Source organism: Belonocnema kinseyi, chromosome 2, assembly GCF_010883055.1.
Source record: "Belonocnema kinseyi isolate 2016_QV_RU_SX_M_011 chromosome 2, B_treatae_v1, whole genome shotgun sequence".
Classification (NCBI taxonomy): domain Eukaryota; kingdom Metazoa; phylum Arthropoda; class Insecta; order Hymenoptera; family Cynipidae; genus Belonocnema; species Belonocnema kinseyi.
Genome location: NC_046658.1, coordinates 114,277,028 through 114,294,230, shown reverse-complemented (window position 1 = coordinate 114,294,230; position 17,203 = coordinate 114,277,028). Strand labels below are relative to the sequence as shown.

At 31.0% G+C, this 17,203-nt stretch overlaps 1 long non-coding RNA gene across 1 annotated transcript in view; it reads left to right on the top strand.

The window, feature by feature from the left end:
- Positions 1 to 8,767: 8,767 nt before the first annotated feature.
- The window catches only part of LOC117167420, a 32,706-nt gene continuing 24,270 nt past the window's right edge, over positions 8,768 to 17,203 (top strand). Inside the window, exon 1 of the long non-coding RNA XR_004466394.1 lies at positions 8,768 to 9,321. This is a non-coding gene — a long non-coding RNA (uncharacterized LOC117167420). The remainder of the gene's footprint in view (positions 9,322 to 17,203) is intronic.

Genomic DNA, 17,203 nt, shown 5'->3' with positions numbered 1-17,203 from the left:
AGAGTGAAATCTGCAGCTGTTTATTATAATTAATTAACACTGCATTATATACAATCAAATTATTGTTCAGATGAAAAACAAAATTCTTTGATTCAGGGGTCATCCGGAATAGCTTTCATTTGGTGAAAAAACAACTGTGAAATTTTACCCCCTCCCTCATTTTTTCAGGTCCTTGAAAAAAACAAGGGCCAATTTTTGTTTTCGGAGAAATGAGATTGACGGTTCTGGGTTTAAATTTAGCTTGCGGGAGATTATTAGAATTTGTTTCACAGTATCCAAGGAATAATTTTCGCTTATTATATTTAAATATGAATACCCCCCCCCCCCTTCTCTAGACTCAAAAAATCTCTAAAAATTTAAAATTGACCATTGCGGACAAAATTAACATATGTGAGCTCTGTTTTTCCCTTTTGTGCTATTTATTATTTTTACTCGAAAAGTCAATTGTTTTTAAGTATGTTGAAACTAATTTATACGTTTAATGAAACAATTAGTAAATTATAGAAAAAAGGATTTCTGTTTCAAGAATCTCCTAATTGTTTGAAAAATTAATTATTATTTACCTTTAACTTTTTCGTCAAGAGAGGTAGAAAACTACTTTTTTCTAATTTGGTCAACTTTTGTTACTTATTGTGAAATATCTACAGCACTTATATTTTACTACCAGAGATGTTTGTTTAAAGAATTTTTTTAACCAATTTTTTTCAGCAATTTTGTTCTAATAAATGTTTGAAATTGATTTTTTCCTGTAATGGATGCGATCATTGTTCGTTGTGTCAAAAGCGGAAAGTGATTTATAGAAAAAAATAAAATAAATAATTGTAGAAAAAGCACCAACGTAAATTTTATAGAACGAAATCTTACTGAAAAAGAATTATCATCATCTATGTGAAAAAATTTTGTAAACAAATATTATATATCTAAGGAATTTGTATAAAATTAGATTTTTTTATCGCATTTTTTTATCGCAAAATTATATTTTTTTATCGCATTCCCATAAAAATGAACAATAATCTTTAATGAATTGTTCATATAATTGGATAATAATTTTAACATAAAATTTTACTCTGGACTATGACAAACTACTGTATTATTCAGAGAAAATGATGAATTTCAAACATTTAGTTCACCATATAATGGTTTGGAAAAATTAAGCAAATTTAAATTGTTTAAACATGTAAAAATTAGTTTTAAAATGCTTATAAATATTTCAATTGTTGAATAAGAATGACTTGTAGCAAAAACAAGAAAAACAGTGATCATATGTGTTCATTTATATGTGTTTATTTTCGGAAAAAAAGTTAATTGTAAGTCACGAATGATAAATCAGCTATTAACAAAATAGTTTATATTTTTAATATCTAGCTGAATTTTTAACCTATTAAGATAAATTTGAAAACAAAATGATGAATTTTTAACAAAAGGATGAATTTTTTACACAAATCTCAACCAATATAATGAATTTTTAGCATACAAGGTTAATCTTGATCGGAATAGACGAGTTTTTAGGAAAAATTCGTGAATTTTCTAAACAAATATTTAAATTTTCAACTTATAAAGAAAAAATTTCCAGCATTAAATAAAATAGCTACATTTTCAGATACAAAAATTAATTTTCAACCAAAAAAAGCAAGTTATCAACCAGATAGTTTTATTTTTAAATAACCAGCCAGGAATAATAAATGTTTAACAAAAACGTTAATTTACGGTCAAATAATTAAATGTTAAACAACAAAAAATAAATTGTTTATAAGGTAGGCCAACTTTAAACCCCGTAGTTTATTTTTTAACAAAAAAAAAATGACTTTTTAAAAAAACATGCAATAGTTAATATTTAAAAAGAAAAAACATTTTAATTTCAAATCTAAAACAAATGAATTTTTAATCAAAAAGGATGAATCTTGAATCTAGAATATTAATTTTGCATAAAAAAGACAAATTTTAAATAAGGTATATGATTTTTCAACTAGAAAAGATCCACTTTCAAACAAAAATAGAATAATTACATTTTCAGTAACGAAAATTAATTTATAAATGAAAAAGAATTTTTAGCCAAATAGTTAGATCTTTAACTATACCGATACATTTTTAAATAAAATAATTATTCGTCAAAAGGACAAAATTAATTTTCAAGAAAAGATTCATACTTCTAACCAAAGAGTTAAATTTTAACAAAAACATGAAACTATAGTTTAATTTTCTACAAAAAAAAAAAACAAGTTTTTAACCACAAGGTAAAACTTTCGACTAAAAATATAAATCTTTAGTAAAAAAGTGAATACTTATATTCAGCGCCGGGTTAACATATTTCGAGGCCTGGGGCTAAACATCGAAAGGGGCCCTCTTACGGTAAGAGAAAATCCCAATTTTGCTGTAAACTTTTTTAATTCTCTGGGGTCAAAGGCCCTTCGGCCCCAGGGGCCTGGGGCACTAGCCCCACCGAGCCCCTTGGTAAACCTGGCGCTGCTTATATTTTTATTTAAAAAAAATTAATTTCCAACCAAAATTTAACGAATTTTGAACAGATTAGTTGAATTTTCAACCAAAGAGATGAATCTTCAAAAACAGCCAAATCAATCTTTAACACAGTGGTTCAATTTTCTCAACCAAAATGTCGATTATTTGAAAAAAAGGTTTCTTTTTAAATAAGTAATTAAGTTTCCGACTAAATAATAAGAATTCTCTAAAAAAGGGAAAAGATTTTATTAGCGACCCCTACTCTGTTAAGTTAATTTCCCTCTAAGTTAATTATTAAATTATATCAGTGTTCTCAAATAAAAAGAATGTCCAGAGAATTTAATTAAAATCATTCTCATACTAGTATCAAATAGTCACAAATGATCACAAGAGGGAGGGGTGAGTAAAAATTCACTAAAAATAGCATCACGTAATATATGGACTTTCTCAGAAAACGTATTTTTTAAATTTAGAAAATATTTTAAAATACAAGCTTAAAAAATTTGAATTGTGTAACGAAGTTGCAAAAAAGCTTAAGAAGAAGTATGGTTCCAAACAACAGGAAAATTGGCTCATTAAAGATAGTTTTGTAGAATAGGAATATGAAAATAAAATTAACGTTTGGAAACATACTTCTTTTAAAGCCTTTTTTACCTTTGTTTGCAATTTTTTTTTAAACAAAATTTGAATTTATAAGATTATGTATTCAAACCTTTCTAAATTTAATTAATAGAGTCGCTAGGCAATATAGCACAGACCTTCTTGCGTTCTCTAAAGTTCGATTCTTGGTAAACTCAACACATTTTGTAAAAGATTTTTTTAAATATTAGGTTTGAGAAGTATCCTTGATAATGATTTTGATTGTGTTTGAATTTCAGTTTGTTAATTAATTTTTATAATTATATAAGCGCGTAGTTCATACCTTGTTTTCCATCCATTTGAGTGAATACCTTAATACTTAAAGGACGCGAACTTTGTAGTGACTGAGCAGTGAAGTGGATCCATTCCTTAGAAAAGTTTCACGAATACAGCGCATGCCTATTTTTTCGGTGCGCTCCGCATTCGGCCTAATCTGGCTTTTAGTATTAGTTGTGCAGTGTTAATAGTCAGAAGTAAATTTCGCGTTAACATAATAGAAAATTCTAATCTGCCGAGAAAGACGGATAATTATGATTCTGTGAAAATTAAATGCCAGATGATAAAATTATTTTGTCAAATTTATCCATTTCATTTTTATTAGTGCTCCGAGCTTGTTTGGTTAAATCTTTAAAAAATTTTAACATTAACTGTTTCGGGTAAACCAGTGGAAAAGTTTATTCTGTTAAACATTGATAGCTTTAAGCTATCAAAGGATTTAAAATGTAGCATAGTGTGACATACACACATTGTGTAATCTAGATTTAGAAGTGGTCTAGTAAAAAATCAAAAAGTGCACCTAAAAATTAACTCTACTTTCTAGGACAACTTTAAAGTTTTCTAACCTAATATTTTAAATGTATTAAAATGGAACTTTTATGTTTATTTAAACTTTTATTCTTTAGTCTATAAATTTTATAACAAATTTTTTGTTCTATCCCTTTCTTCACAGTCTTTTCGTTATTCCCCACTTATTTCTCGTTTAAAGGCGAACTGAAATAATAGAGCCGAATCAGAAAATCCAACTGTTTCTTGTTGAGCTAATTCTTTTTGTTTACATAGTCTACTGCTATTTTTTTTGAGAATTCGGCTTTTATGGTTACAAATTTTACTACTCAGGTACAAATTCTTATTATTTTGATGAAAATTCAACAATTTTGTTTATTCAACTTTTTATTTTACTTTTTTGTTGAAAGTTCAACTATTTGGTTAAAGATTTATTTTTTTGGTTGAAAATCAAACAATTTGTCTGAAGTTATTTTTATCTTACTTAACTGAAAAATGTTCATCGATGAAAAATTCAACACTTTTCACAAAAATTTCTCTCCTTGGTTAAAATAGTGATATTTTTTGCTTAAAAATCTTTTTTGATTGAAAAATTAACTTCTTTGCTAGAAATTGAATCCTTTTTAGCTAAAAATGTAACTATTTGCTTGCAAATTAACCTGATCTTGTTAAAGATTTAATCAACTTGTTGAAAATCCATATATTTTTTAATTCGACATTTTTTGTTGAAAATAAAAATATTGTTTGGCAGAAATACAAAATGTGATAATTTTTTCTTAAAAATTAATTTTTTTAGATGAGTCAACGTTGCCCCGCTGCTAGAACTATGTTCGAGTTATCTGATGGTGATAGCCACATATCTCAGAGGGATTGGAGAGATAGTCACGAAATAAGTCTATTCCCCACATAAAAGCGAAACTAAGCCAACACAGGAAGTAGGTTTACTGGTGAAATACTGCAAGGTAACGAATCTCCTTTTTTGTGAGGGTGTGTCCATCATACTTTGAGGGGTAGCATGGACGGTAGCCAATATTTTCACGGAGGCCATCATATCCACTTATGAAAGAAACTGTCGAATCACAATAGTCCGAGAGTCTGGGGAGAAACACTGGTGGAGCGGAAAACTCTAAGAACTTCGCAAGGAAACCAGAGAAAAGTTTAGACGTGCTAGGACCGGCAAAACAGATGAACTATGGACCTTATTTACTAGAATAAGGGATGAATACGGAGTAGAAATATGTAAGACCAAGCAAGAAAGCTGGACCAACTTTTGCACAGATACATCGAGAAAGGGGCAGAGGTGCCCCTGGCGGACCGAAGGGACCGAATGGAGCCTCTAGAAAGTATCCGTAAAGACCCCATAGGGTCCCCATTCGGTTCCTTCGGTCCGCCAGGCAATTTCAGAATGCCGGCAATAGAATTCGGATCTCAAAATAGCAACTTTTCCAGTCTTAACCACCCTGGCGGACCGAAGGAACCGAATGGAGCCTCTACAAAGTACCTGTAAGGACCCCATTGGGTCCCCAATCGGTTCCTTTTCAAAAAACTCGAAAAAACAGCAAAATCAACTTTTAAATGATTGAAATTCGGATACCACGTTAAAATTCTCTATAGAAGGTCACGGAATAATCGCAATAGTTTTTTTCCATCGATAAAAAGTTAAAAAAAATATAAGACGTATAACGCCTATTGACATACTTACGGGCGATGCGTTTGAAGTGTAGCAATCAACAGGCGTTATACGTCTTATATTTTTTAAAACTTTTTACCATTGCAAAAAAACTATTGCAATTATTCTGTGACCTTCTATAGGGAATTTTAAAGTGGTATCCGAATTTCAATCATTTAAAAGTTGATTTTGCAGTTTTTTCGAGTTTTTTGAAAAGGAGCCGAATGGGGACCCAACGGGGTTCTTACAGGTACTTTGTAGAGGCTCCATTCGGTTCCTTCGGTCCGCCAGGGTGGTTAAGACTGGAAAAGTTGCTATTTTGAGATCCGAATTCTATTGCCGGCATTCTGAAATTGCCCAATGGAGGATAATTATAGTGTCTTTTTTTTAAAATGCAATCATTTAACACATTCTAATAACTTAGTTGAAGTTTGTGCATATCTGTTTATTTTTTACAAACAAATTTATCATTAAAATCGATTATTGCGGTACATTGAAGCCTGGAAGTTCTTTTCATCACATTTTTCCCCTCGTAATCGAGTGAAATTAATGTTTCGTTGTAATCAAACCCTAAGTATAATTTTTTTGATTGTTATAAACAAATTTCATAAATAAGCCCCTCTGAATATACAAAATGCATTTTTTCTGCGCAATTATTAGGGGTGATAAATAACACATGTACACGAAAAAAAGTCTTGTCTTTACGATATCGTAAAGGCACCTCAATGACATGGACATAGGATATCGTAAAGGTTTCATAAAGATGTCGTAACGATATCGTAAAGACGTCGCCAAATTTTGTGCCCACTGGGTTTCGTTGCTAACTTAAAAAAAATTACGAAAGTTGGAACATTCATCGAAACACCCAGAAAGCAAAGCGGTTATATTTTTTCAGGGTGGCTGAGTCTAAATTTAAAGGTCAGTTGACTCGGCAAGGTCGCATTCTTTTCATAACCTTGAAAAAATGAATTTAAACACCGAAAACTGTCCCTGACACATGAAAGAAAATTTTCTTTAATTTTTCCTTTGATGTCTTGTTCTTTTATTCTCGAACAGGAATCTGCTAACATATTCACATCCCACCTTCCCGGATACCTACGTTCCATCTCCTTTATGTTTTTATGGAATCTTTCTCCCTGCTCCTCACTGTAATCCATTAAATTCATTGGGAAGTAGTCTATGTGAGAATCCAATAAGTGCAACTTTAGGTTCACCAAACAAGCAAGCTTTCCAAAGTTTTTTTACCAGATCAGCCACTATTTTGTTGAAGTTTTCACTTTTATGATTACTGAGAAAGTTTTCCACGACATTTTTAAAACTCGTCCACGCAGCTTTTTCTTTTTTGAAAATAATTTTGATGAAAGTCTGATCGTTTAACATTTTGCGGATTTGTGGGCCATCAAAAACACCTTCATGCACTTTTGCGCCTGAAATATTTGGGAAATTTTTGCTGTAATTATTCGAAAAATTTGCCTTCTTTTTTCAGAACCTTAAAAAATTGGTTCTTGAGCCCCACTTTGATATGGAGAGTATTTAGACTGGATTTACTAACGGGCTTCGCTTAATATTTTGCTAACCTGACTCGAATGAATTTCTCTCCGCAAATTCTCCAATTAAACTCTGAATACTAGATCTTTTTCACAACAAATTCGAGATTTTTGTTCGTTTTCTTGTGCACAGTTGAATGAGCTATCGGTATAGGAGCGAACTTATTTGTGTTGTGATGAAATATATTTAATTTCTAAAATTAATAAATTTATCTGTCATAATAATTGATATAATTATTTAAATAATAATATTATTTAAAATATTATACACATAATTTATTATATTATAATAATCCTTCTATTCAGGCATATCATTTTCTAATGAAAATTTTTAATTAAATTTATTATATTATATTTATTTCATACATTTATCTGTCATAATAATTAATATAATTATTTAAATAATAATAGTAATTTAAATATTAATTACATAATTTATTATATCATAATAATCCTTTTATTTAGACATATCATTTTCTAATAAAAATTTTTTATTCAACTTTATTTATGAAGTTTAAATTCCCTTGAGACTTATTTTAGAAGAATCAAGTAAAAGTCTCCACTCCTCATCCTTGTAGATACCTGGTTTCAGTTTATCCCTTAAACCTTGCACATCGTTACAATACACCAGCGATGGGTCGTCTTTTTTCGTAAAGTATTTTCTAAATTTTACTTCTCTGTTTCGGAAATAATCAACTTTAACATCATTTCCTAGGTAGTTCTTTTTTTCATAAACGACGTAAGAAGTTCAGCACCATCTTTTGGTAGCCCTAGATCTCTTACCAAGTCATTCAGTTCCTCCTGCGAGGTAATTTGGAAAACTTTATCCTTGCTTTTACCTGGGATTTAATCGCCGTCATTTTCGTGATGCTCCGAATCATCACTGTATTCATCGGAATAATTTTCTTCTTCGGATCAAATTTTTTTCCTCGATTTGTCTACTTCATCGGAATCATTTCTTATATCAGAATTTCTGTCATTTCAGAACGATCTTTCTCGTTTTTCTACTGTTTTGACAATGGTATAAAGAAAGCTTTGCTTATTTTTTCTGTTAAAATCCGTAGCATCATTCATACGAAAGTAACAATCCTTTTGATGCAATGACCCTTTCCATAACGTAGGTTTGTTATATTTCATGTTCTTACAATGTCTGCTTAAATCCCAATGATGTAACATCTTAGAAGAAGCTGCACATATTTTGTGTGCCATCCATTTTTCGTACGTTATTTTAAGACCAAAACATTCATGATACATTTATTTCAATATTCGCAGAAATTATTCTTCCATCTGTTGGGGGCTGGTATTTGCTGCGTGTGTAGTAAAAAGCACTAGAGTCTTTTTTGCATGTATGTTTCGAAATAGAAATTTGACATTTTTTGTTTAAAGCTCTGGCGGACCGAAGGACCCGAGAGGATCCTCTGCAAAGTACCCTCAAAGACTCCACTGAGTCCCCCTTTCGTTCCTTCTTAAAAAACTAAAAAAAAAACAGCAAGATCAACTTTTAAATTGTTGAAATTCGGATTCTACCTTACAATTTACATTAGAAACTCACGTAATAATCGCAATACTTTATTTTGCACCGTTAAAAAATTTAAAAAATGTCATTAACTTCTGCTGAAGGTGACTTCAAGCGCATCCATAATAGCACAATTAGTATGTTGCGCGCAAAGTTTTGAAATAAATTCAAAATTGGCAAACAAATGGAAATAAATACAGTGAAACTCGTCTATAGCACTGATTTTTGGGCTGGTGGTGGGTGGGAACTAACTCATTATAGACCGCTCCGCATTTTTTTTTTCACGCTTGAGTTCTCGTCTGAGTGACAGCCTCATATCCCGCGCACCCCACGCAGCAACTGTTACACCTACATGCGGCGCGGCGTCAATTCTCGGAAGGGCTATAGAAGGGAGGGCTTTTGAAGAGTTTTACTGCATATATAATAATTTAGATGCCTAATTGTACATAAATTAAATACCTTCCCCAAAAAGAATAATATGAAAAATGAGAATTTTAACAAATCCTTTTCCTTTAGTGCTGACATCTCGTCTCGTAACCTCAAGGACACTCCTTGAATGCTCTCACTTGCATCGCAGCCTTGTTGTCTGACGTTTCCACTGCGTGACGCTGGCATCCAGACAAAGTTCTTAAAGTTACCAACGGAACGCTTATTAACTGCTACTAAAAGAAGATGCACTTGATGCCGCCTTCGGCCCATGTAAATGACAGGTATTTAATTTTTCAAGTTTTTAACGCTGCAAGAAAAATTATTGCTTGAAAGCTTAAGCAGCTTATCCTCTTGACCTTTTTTTCTAACAAAAATATTACCAGAGTTATAGTACTTTCAAAATCTAACAAAGCAAACGTAAATTACCATTTTAATCCAGACAAGACGCGACACGAAAAAAGTCAAGAGAAAAAAACATTGCGTTTTGAAAGCTGTAAGGGATTATCAGAAAAACTTTTGGAATTTTTCTGAAAACTCCAAAATTCAAATGTTGTTCGCATACAAAATAATTAAAAATCGAAAATTCTATTTCACGGTCAAACTATGCAAGATATGAAAAAATATGAAAAGAAAAAAATTATGCATCCAAGAAAGGTCTACAAATTTTGCATTAGTTATGTTTTTCGATAGGGCGCGTAGTTTTTGTTTGAACCGTGAAAATAAGGTTAACAATGAAAAACATTCTGCACAAGCAGCACAAGCAGCGAAAGAATCAATTAGACGGAAGCTTGTGTAATTGAAATTGATTTTAAATGTTTTGCGACAAAAGTAAAAAGTTTCAGTAAACATTTCTATATTTTTTATTATTTCCAAAAGTATCCATATATATAAATTAATTTTTCAATAATTCCCAATCTCTCTCCAAGGTGTGAATCTAATAATTTCTAAACTTGCTGCGACATTGTATTTTACAAGCTTGTAATCAAATTTAATATTCAATAAAATTGTTTACGTCTAAAAAATGTATGCGTGATACAAATGTTTCTTCCATTCCTTCCGGGAGGATAACATTTTTAGTGCGTTTGATAATTTCTAAAATTTATGCAAACGTCGTCTTTGTTTTGAAGAAGAAGTTTGACTATTTTTAAAGCTTCTGCGCTAAAAATTTTCACAATTTTGCAATAAAACTGTTGATTTATAAAAAACGTATGAATAAGAGCAACAATTGTCAAATTTGTTGTTTCTAACTATTTGAAATATGATTTAAATTTATGTTCAAAATCTTTTTTCTTATCTATTTCATCCAAGATCGAAATAGATAATGTTTCAGTTCAACGAGAACCTCTGACCCTTTAAAAAAAATGAATGTCACAAAAGTTATAAATAATTCACACTTTTCATGATTTATGTACAACAAATAATGTAGTACTTATAGTCGCATGATTTAAATGCTATTTTACATTTTTGGATTGGCTTTTTGTTCAAGGAATACTGTACAGAGGGTTCTTATTTAACATACAAGTTTGGTGCATCCTTAAAAAATGGCTAAATATCACAGAATAGACTAAGGTTTTCATCAGTTCCTAGATTTTTGGGAAATAATACACTAATTCATTTTGCATGCTAATTATTTCTGTTTCCAAACCTTTTCGGTAGCTTTCGATCAGAAGGTTTTAAAATATTAAATTTATTTGACTTTTCCTTAATTCTTCAAAAGTTTGGATTATTTCCGGCGAAGTGGATACAAATAGTTCCTAAGTGAAAATTTGACTTATTTTTAGAGAGATACGACCATGTTAGAAAAGGTGTTGTGTTATTTTAATGTTGCCAGAAAACTTTCAAGAAATTGATTTTGGTGGCTTTCTCAAGTTCTCAGTTTTTGTGTGTGTATTTAAGTTACTTTTTTTTACTTCTGTAAAGGATTTATCTTATGCAAGACGTGCATACAAACTTTAAAAAGAGCAATTTTGATAGATTTTGTAAATGCTTAGTTTGTTGTTATTTTTGTTATAATTTATAAAACAGAAATTTTATGATAATCGACAAGGGAGATTTTTTGTTGGGAGATGTGTTTTTTTAACTTTGTCAACAAATCCTCAAGAACAAAATATCTCTTGGTTTCTCCAGTTTTCAGTCTTGTTCTTTTTTTTACATGTTACGTAACAAAAATTCTGAAAGGAACATTAAAGAGTACCTTTTTCTTATTCAAGATGTAATCTATTGACCAAGATATTTGAAGATGTTTACTTTGTTTTACTTTTCCATAATTCTACCAAAAGGGGGATTACCTTCGTTTTAATTACTAACTAATAAGATATTTTTTCAAAATTCGTTTAAAAAAACCTTTTGGTTTTACTAAGTATCGATTTCCTTGCCTAAATTTTTAAGAGATGTTAAACCAAGCATAAAAATAAATTTAAACACCTTTCCCGCTAGGATATGTTTTCCACGATTGTTTTGAATAGATTTCTGACACCAAGGGTAAAATTAAACAATCTCCTTAGATTTTTGTTGTTCGCAAATGTCAATTTCCTTGCTTAAATCTGTAAGTGATGACAAAACAGCCCTTAAAACAATTCCCAACACTTTTCCTGCTAGAATATTTTCCCCACGTTTATGTTCAATCGATAGATTTTTATATTATACTCATGGAGTCAGAAATTAAATCGCAGTTGTGCATGCGAAACATATTTTATCAGCGAAACTATTTAAATTTATTTAAAGGGTTGCTTCAAAATCCCTTAGAGAATCAAGCAATGGCACTAACATTTCAAACAATACAAAAAATACGGGAGATTTTTTGATTATACCTTTGTAGTCGGAAAACAATTAAAAACAAACGTGGGATACGTAAAATAGCGGGAAAATTGTTTGAAATTATTTCAGGGGTTGTTTGAAAAGCCCTTAAAGATTCAAGTAAGAAAACAGACATTTCTCAAAAACCAAAATCATGGAAGATGTCTTAAATGTACTATCGGGGTCGAAAATCAATTCAACATAAACGTGGCAAAAATATTCTAGCGGGAAAAGTGATTAAAACTATTTTAAGGGTTAAGGGTTGTTGAGAACGTATTGGTTTTATGTGAAATTTGACTTCGTCAGTTTTCATTAAATCTCCACGTTTTGAGACTGCGTTAGAAAAACCGATGACTTTCAAAACAATTATTAGATGAGATTGAGCTATGGCAAGCTTTTCTAAGTCCTAAGAGGAAAAATAATTTTGTTAGCCAACTATTTTGGAGAAAAATTAAAAATGTAAAAGCATTTTCCAAATTTGGGACATTTTTTTAAGGTTTAAAAATGGTACGTAACGCCATTTTTATTAGTATTCGGAAAGTAGAATAATTTATTTTTAACGACACTTTTTGATAAAATGAAAGTTTTTGGAGTTATACCACTTCAAAAATTAAAAAAAACATGAAAGTTTTCAGCCAAAAAACGTACGATATAAAAAAGTCAAGAGAAGAAAAACTCTGATTTTCGAAAATTCTACAAGACTTTAATTACAACTTTTTGAATGTTCTTGAAGAATAGAAAAATAAAATTTTGAACCAACACAACATAATAAAAAATTCAATTTTTCAGTCACACTATGTAAGATACAAAAAAATATTACTGTACAAAAATTATCCATACAAAAAGACCTACAAATCCGTTGTCAATAATTTCTTTATAGGCCGCGTAGTTTTTGCTTCATTCGTGAAGATTTATAATTAAAATTTAAGAAAATAGTTTTTCTGGGCAAACGACACAGGTTACGAAAAAAATAAATAAACAAAAGACGTTCAACCAAAAAAGTGCTACAATTTTTTAAAGATTAATGTTTTGATAAATTGTATCGTTTTTGTTTTATTCGTGACCAATATCATTGCACATAAAAAAATTTAATTTGAGGAAAAACGACCCAAAGAACGAAGAAAAATTAATAAAAAAAGTTATACACTTTTAAACAATCTATAAATTTGTCTATAATCATTTTTTGATTCTACGCGTAGTTTTTTTGTCAATCGTAAAAAATAAAAATTTAAATAAAAAAAAAAACGAATTTTGGTACACAAGGTGCGAACAAAATTAATAAACAAAAAATGTTTGCTATACAAATAAACAAATTTGTCATTCATTTTGATGGGATTCGTACTTTTAGTTCAAATTACAAAAACTAACAATAAAAATAAACCAATAAAGTTTTTGGGAAGACGACAGAAGGTGCAATAAAATATTAATTCACATAATTGTTTTTTATAGGATGCGTTTGAAAATTTGTCTTTTTCTTTCTAGAGAATTAAACTTTTGTTGGAAAATTTAATTATAAGTTGAAAAATTTATTAAAAATTAAAATATTTGCTTATAGATTAAGGCAATTTTTAAAAAAATATTCTTTGTTGTGGAAAATTAATCTCTTTGGTAAAAACTTTAGTTCTTTGGTTGAAGATTATTTTTTTTATTGAAAATTATTTTTTTTTTAATTAAAAATTTCACTATTTCATCAAATATCTAAAATTCATCTGTTTTTTATAAAAATTTAATCTTCTTGGTTGTAGATTCATCTGTTTAGTCAAAAATTTAACTATTTTGTAAAAAATTTGTAATTTTTTAATAGAAAACATATTATATATGTTTAAAATTAATTATTTCGATTGAAAATATAATAATGAAATTTCACATTAATAAATCTTAATTTTTGTCAGTTCTCTAATACACACCACAAATGTGACATTCTTTCTTTCGCCATTCAATTCTTTCTTTAATCATTCTTTTCTTAGATAAGGATTCACATGTTTGTACTGTTGTGCAAAATACAAAACACGTACATTACACAGGCCCACAAAAAGAAAAAAAAATCCTGAGCAGATCACTAAACAGGTGTATTCTTATGTATTTTTCATTGCTCAATCCGAATCCAAAGTCAGATTGGGGGTTTCCCAGTTGCTTTTCGAGAAAAATGCAAAAAACATGGTTTTTTATGGTTTATAATAAAAAAATTGTATGGAAAATAAAATATCTCGTAAATTTTACATACAGGTGTATTCTGATGTAGTTTTCATCGTTGAATCTGAATCCGAAGTCAGATTGAGAGGGTTTCCCAGTTACTTTTCGAGAAAAATGCAAAAAACATGGTTTCTTATGGTTTATAATAAAAAAATTGTTAAAATGTAGGGTTTTAAATTGGTTTCCTTTTACGCACACGCTTCTCATCGAATGATCGGTGTAAAGGGTTTCTGCGACGTTTTTGTCCCGATGTTTTCTTTTCTCTTTCTATCATTCAGCAGTAGTCTGCCAACATATTTAAATCACATCGTCCTTGGAATCGATGTTTGAATTTTTTTAGGTCTTGGTGAAACCTCTTTCTTTGTTCTTCACTGAAATGAAGTTTCAAGCTCATTAGACAGCCTAATTTCTGAAAATCTCGTAACATTGCTGCTAGCAAATTTTCGTAATCCGCATCTTTTGTAGAACCTAAAAATTTTGTTAACACGTTTTTGAAACTTAATGATGCCGCTTTCTCCGTATTATTCATAGTTTCGACCAATTTTGCATCTCCAAATAAATTGCGGATTTCAGGGCCATCGAAGATACCTTCATTTAATGTAGCATCACATTTGTGACGAAAATCTTGGCCCAAATATTCGAAGCATTGCCCTTCCTTGTTTCAAGCTTTAAAAAATTATTTCATTAAACCAATCTTGATATGAAGAGGAGGTATTAAAATTTTGGATCGATTGACGAGTGGTTTATTTATAGTATTCTGCTTTCTAGGTTCAAAAGATGTTCTTGATGGCCAAGTTTTTTTTTGTATAGTGATTTTTTCTATCCCTGCTATCAAACATACACCGGTAACATGGATACTTGGTGAATCCAGATTGCTGTCCAATTATCATAGAGAGAATTTTGGGGTCTCCACATAATCGCCACTGATGTTCTTCATACTTAATTTTTTTCAAAACCATTTCAAGGTTTGAATACTCTCTTTTAGCACAGTTGAATGTGCTAATGGTACAAGAGCCCATTTGTTTGTATTGTAAAGAAGGACTACCTTTAAACTGCGCTTTGATGAATCAATAAACAACCTCCATTTCTCATGTTGATATATGTTTGGTTTAAGCTCATCGATAAGTCCTTTCACATTTTTGCAATAAACTAGATTTGTATCTTTTTCAAAATGTTTACGAAAGTTTTCCTCTCGATTTCGATACACAGTTACTTTAGTGCCCTTCGTCAACATATTTCTACTCTTTAACTCTGAAGCAATAAATTCAGCTTGTTCCTTCAAAAGACCAGCTTTTCTAAATAGATCATTAAGATTTTTTCGATCAAATTTTTTTGTAGGTCTTTCTTTACCGAAAGGGATGAATTTCTCTTCGTTATCGGAATAATACTCGTCTTTAGTCTCATCGGAGACACTTAGAGCCGTTTCACCTGATCTGCTCCATTGTTCTAATGATTCGTGTTCCATTTAAAACCGTAGGCCTAGTTGTTGTGCATACGTGCCACGCCATTTATGAGACTAAGTGGTGGGGAAAGGATGCATATAAGCTACTAGCTGCGCACAGGAGCTTTAAGCACCTATGCAGAATACACCATTACAGTGTTACCCTTGTGCAATCTGGTCGGATTTTACCAATTACTAATTCTTTACCATTTTAGATTATGTTAAAAATATTTTCTTTGACCACCAATGTATTTACATATGCATATACATATACATATTTCAATTAAACGAATCAAATTTGTACTCAGATCATTTTTCATTTTTTCGCTTTTTAGTTTAAAAAACCATAGAAAAATGAAAAACCATGTTTTATGCATTTTTCTCGAAAAGTAACTGGAAAACCTCCCCCCCCCCCATCTGACTTCTGATTCGAATTCAGCGACGAAAAATTCATAAGAATACACTTGTCTGTTGATCTGCTCGGGATACTTTTTTCTTTTTGTGGGCCTGTGTCAAATCTATATCGAGGTTAGATCTCTTGAAAGCATAAAATAAATGTTTCGATTGAATGGAACCTTCTCTGCGTGAATTGCTGTTGAAAAGTTTCGATTTTGAAGAGGAAATCGCCTAGAGTTTTCTGAGTTACGTAAACTTCTGATACGAAAAATCTAAGACTTTGTTTTTGGGCACCTGCTATTCGGAAAAAATTGCTAGGTAAATCGCTGACATCGTCAAGCTAATACCTTAGGTAGACATCATAATAATATGTCGTCATGCAGAAAAATTTTAAGATAGAATACATTATATGCACTTTTTATCATTATTTTATTATCATTAATTAACGGAGCTTGCTATGTACTTTTCAGGCCCAATGATAATAATGCTAATACCGCTTGACATAGCTACAGCACATTATTTGATTACTCCGAAATTGCGGCTTGTAGGGGAGCAGACATTTTTGAAAAATAAATTGTTTATAATGTTCTAAAATAAATAAATAATGTAAATAAATAATCTATGACCTCATTTCGACAACACGTGAGCGCACATGTGCATATGCTTGCTGAGACTTCCAAACATTTTTAAAACGATGGTCTCATGAAATCTTTCATCAACCCTAGGAACATCCTATGGATAATAAAATGCTTCGTGGACACTGGATAAGCCCTGAGTTTACAACTTACGTAGAGTTACCAATTTTACATTTTACAATTTTCGTTACTCAGTGGTCGCTCGTTGCACAGTCGAATCTCGAACCAAGTTTCCGATCGTTTATCGTAAAGTTTCCATATTCTCGGCCCTTATGAAAGCAATATAGCGTTGCTTGGTGTTAAGTGGCATTGGCCGGGACGATTTCATGAGATCAGGGTTGCGTTTGGTGGTGTTACATCTTCTTGGCATGCCATTCGCAGAGTTATGAAGCTGAAGGCATACTGCGGGAGTTTCAATTGGTCCAACGTTGACTCTTGACTCTGACCATAGTCAGTAACTATGGTGTAATATTTACTGGAGTGGTCCTAGGTGGCCATACTATGGAGTGGCAAGTAGGGACTCTGTAGCAAAGCTGCCAGTTCGTGGATGAAATTTACCCCCACCATACCTACCGTTTGGGAGCCGCAAAACAGAAGGTACATGATTACCACTGTGAGTTCGTATGTAAGCCGAAAATGCACGATTCGACTTTGGAGTTCTGCTGTACGATGATTGCCGATCTGAAGGCTTCGGAAGACTTC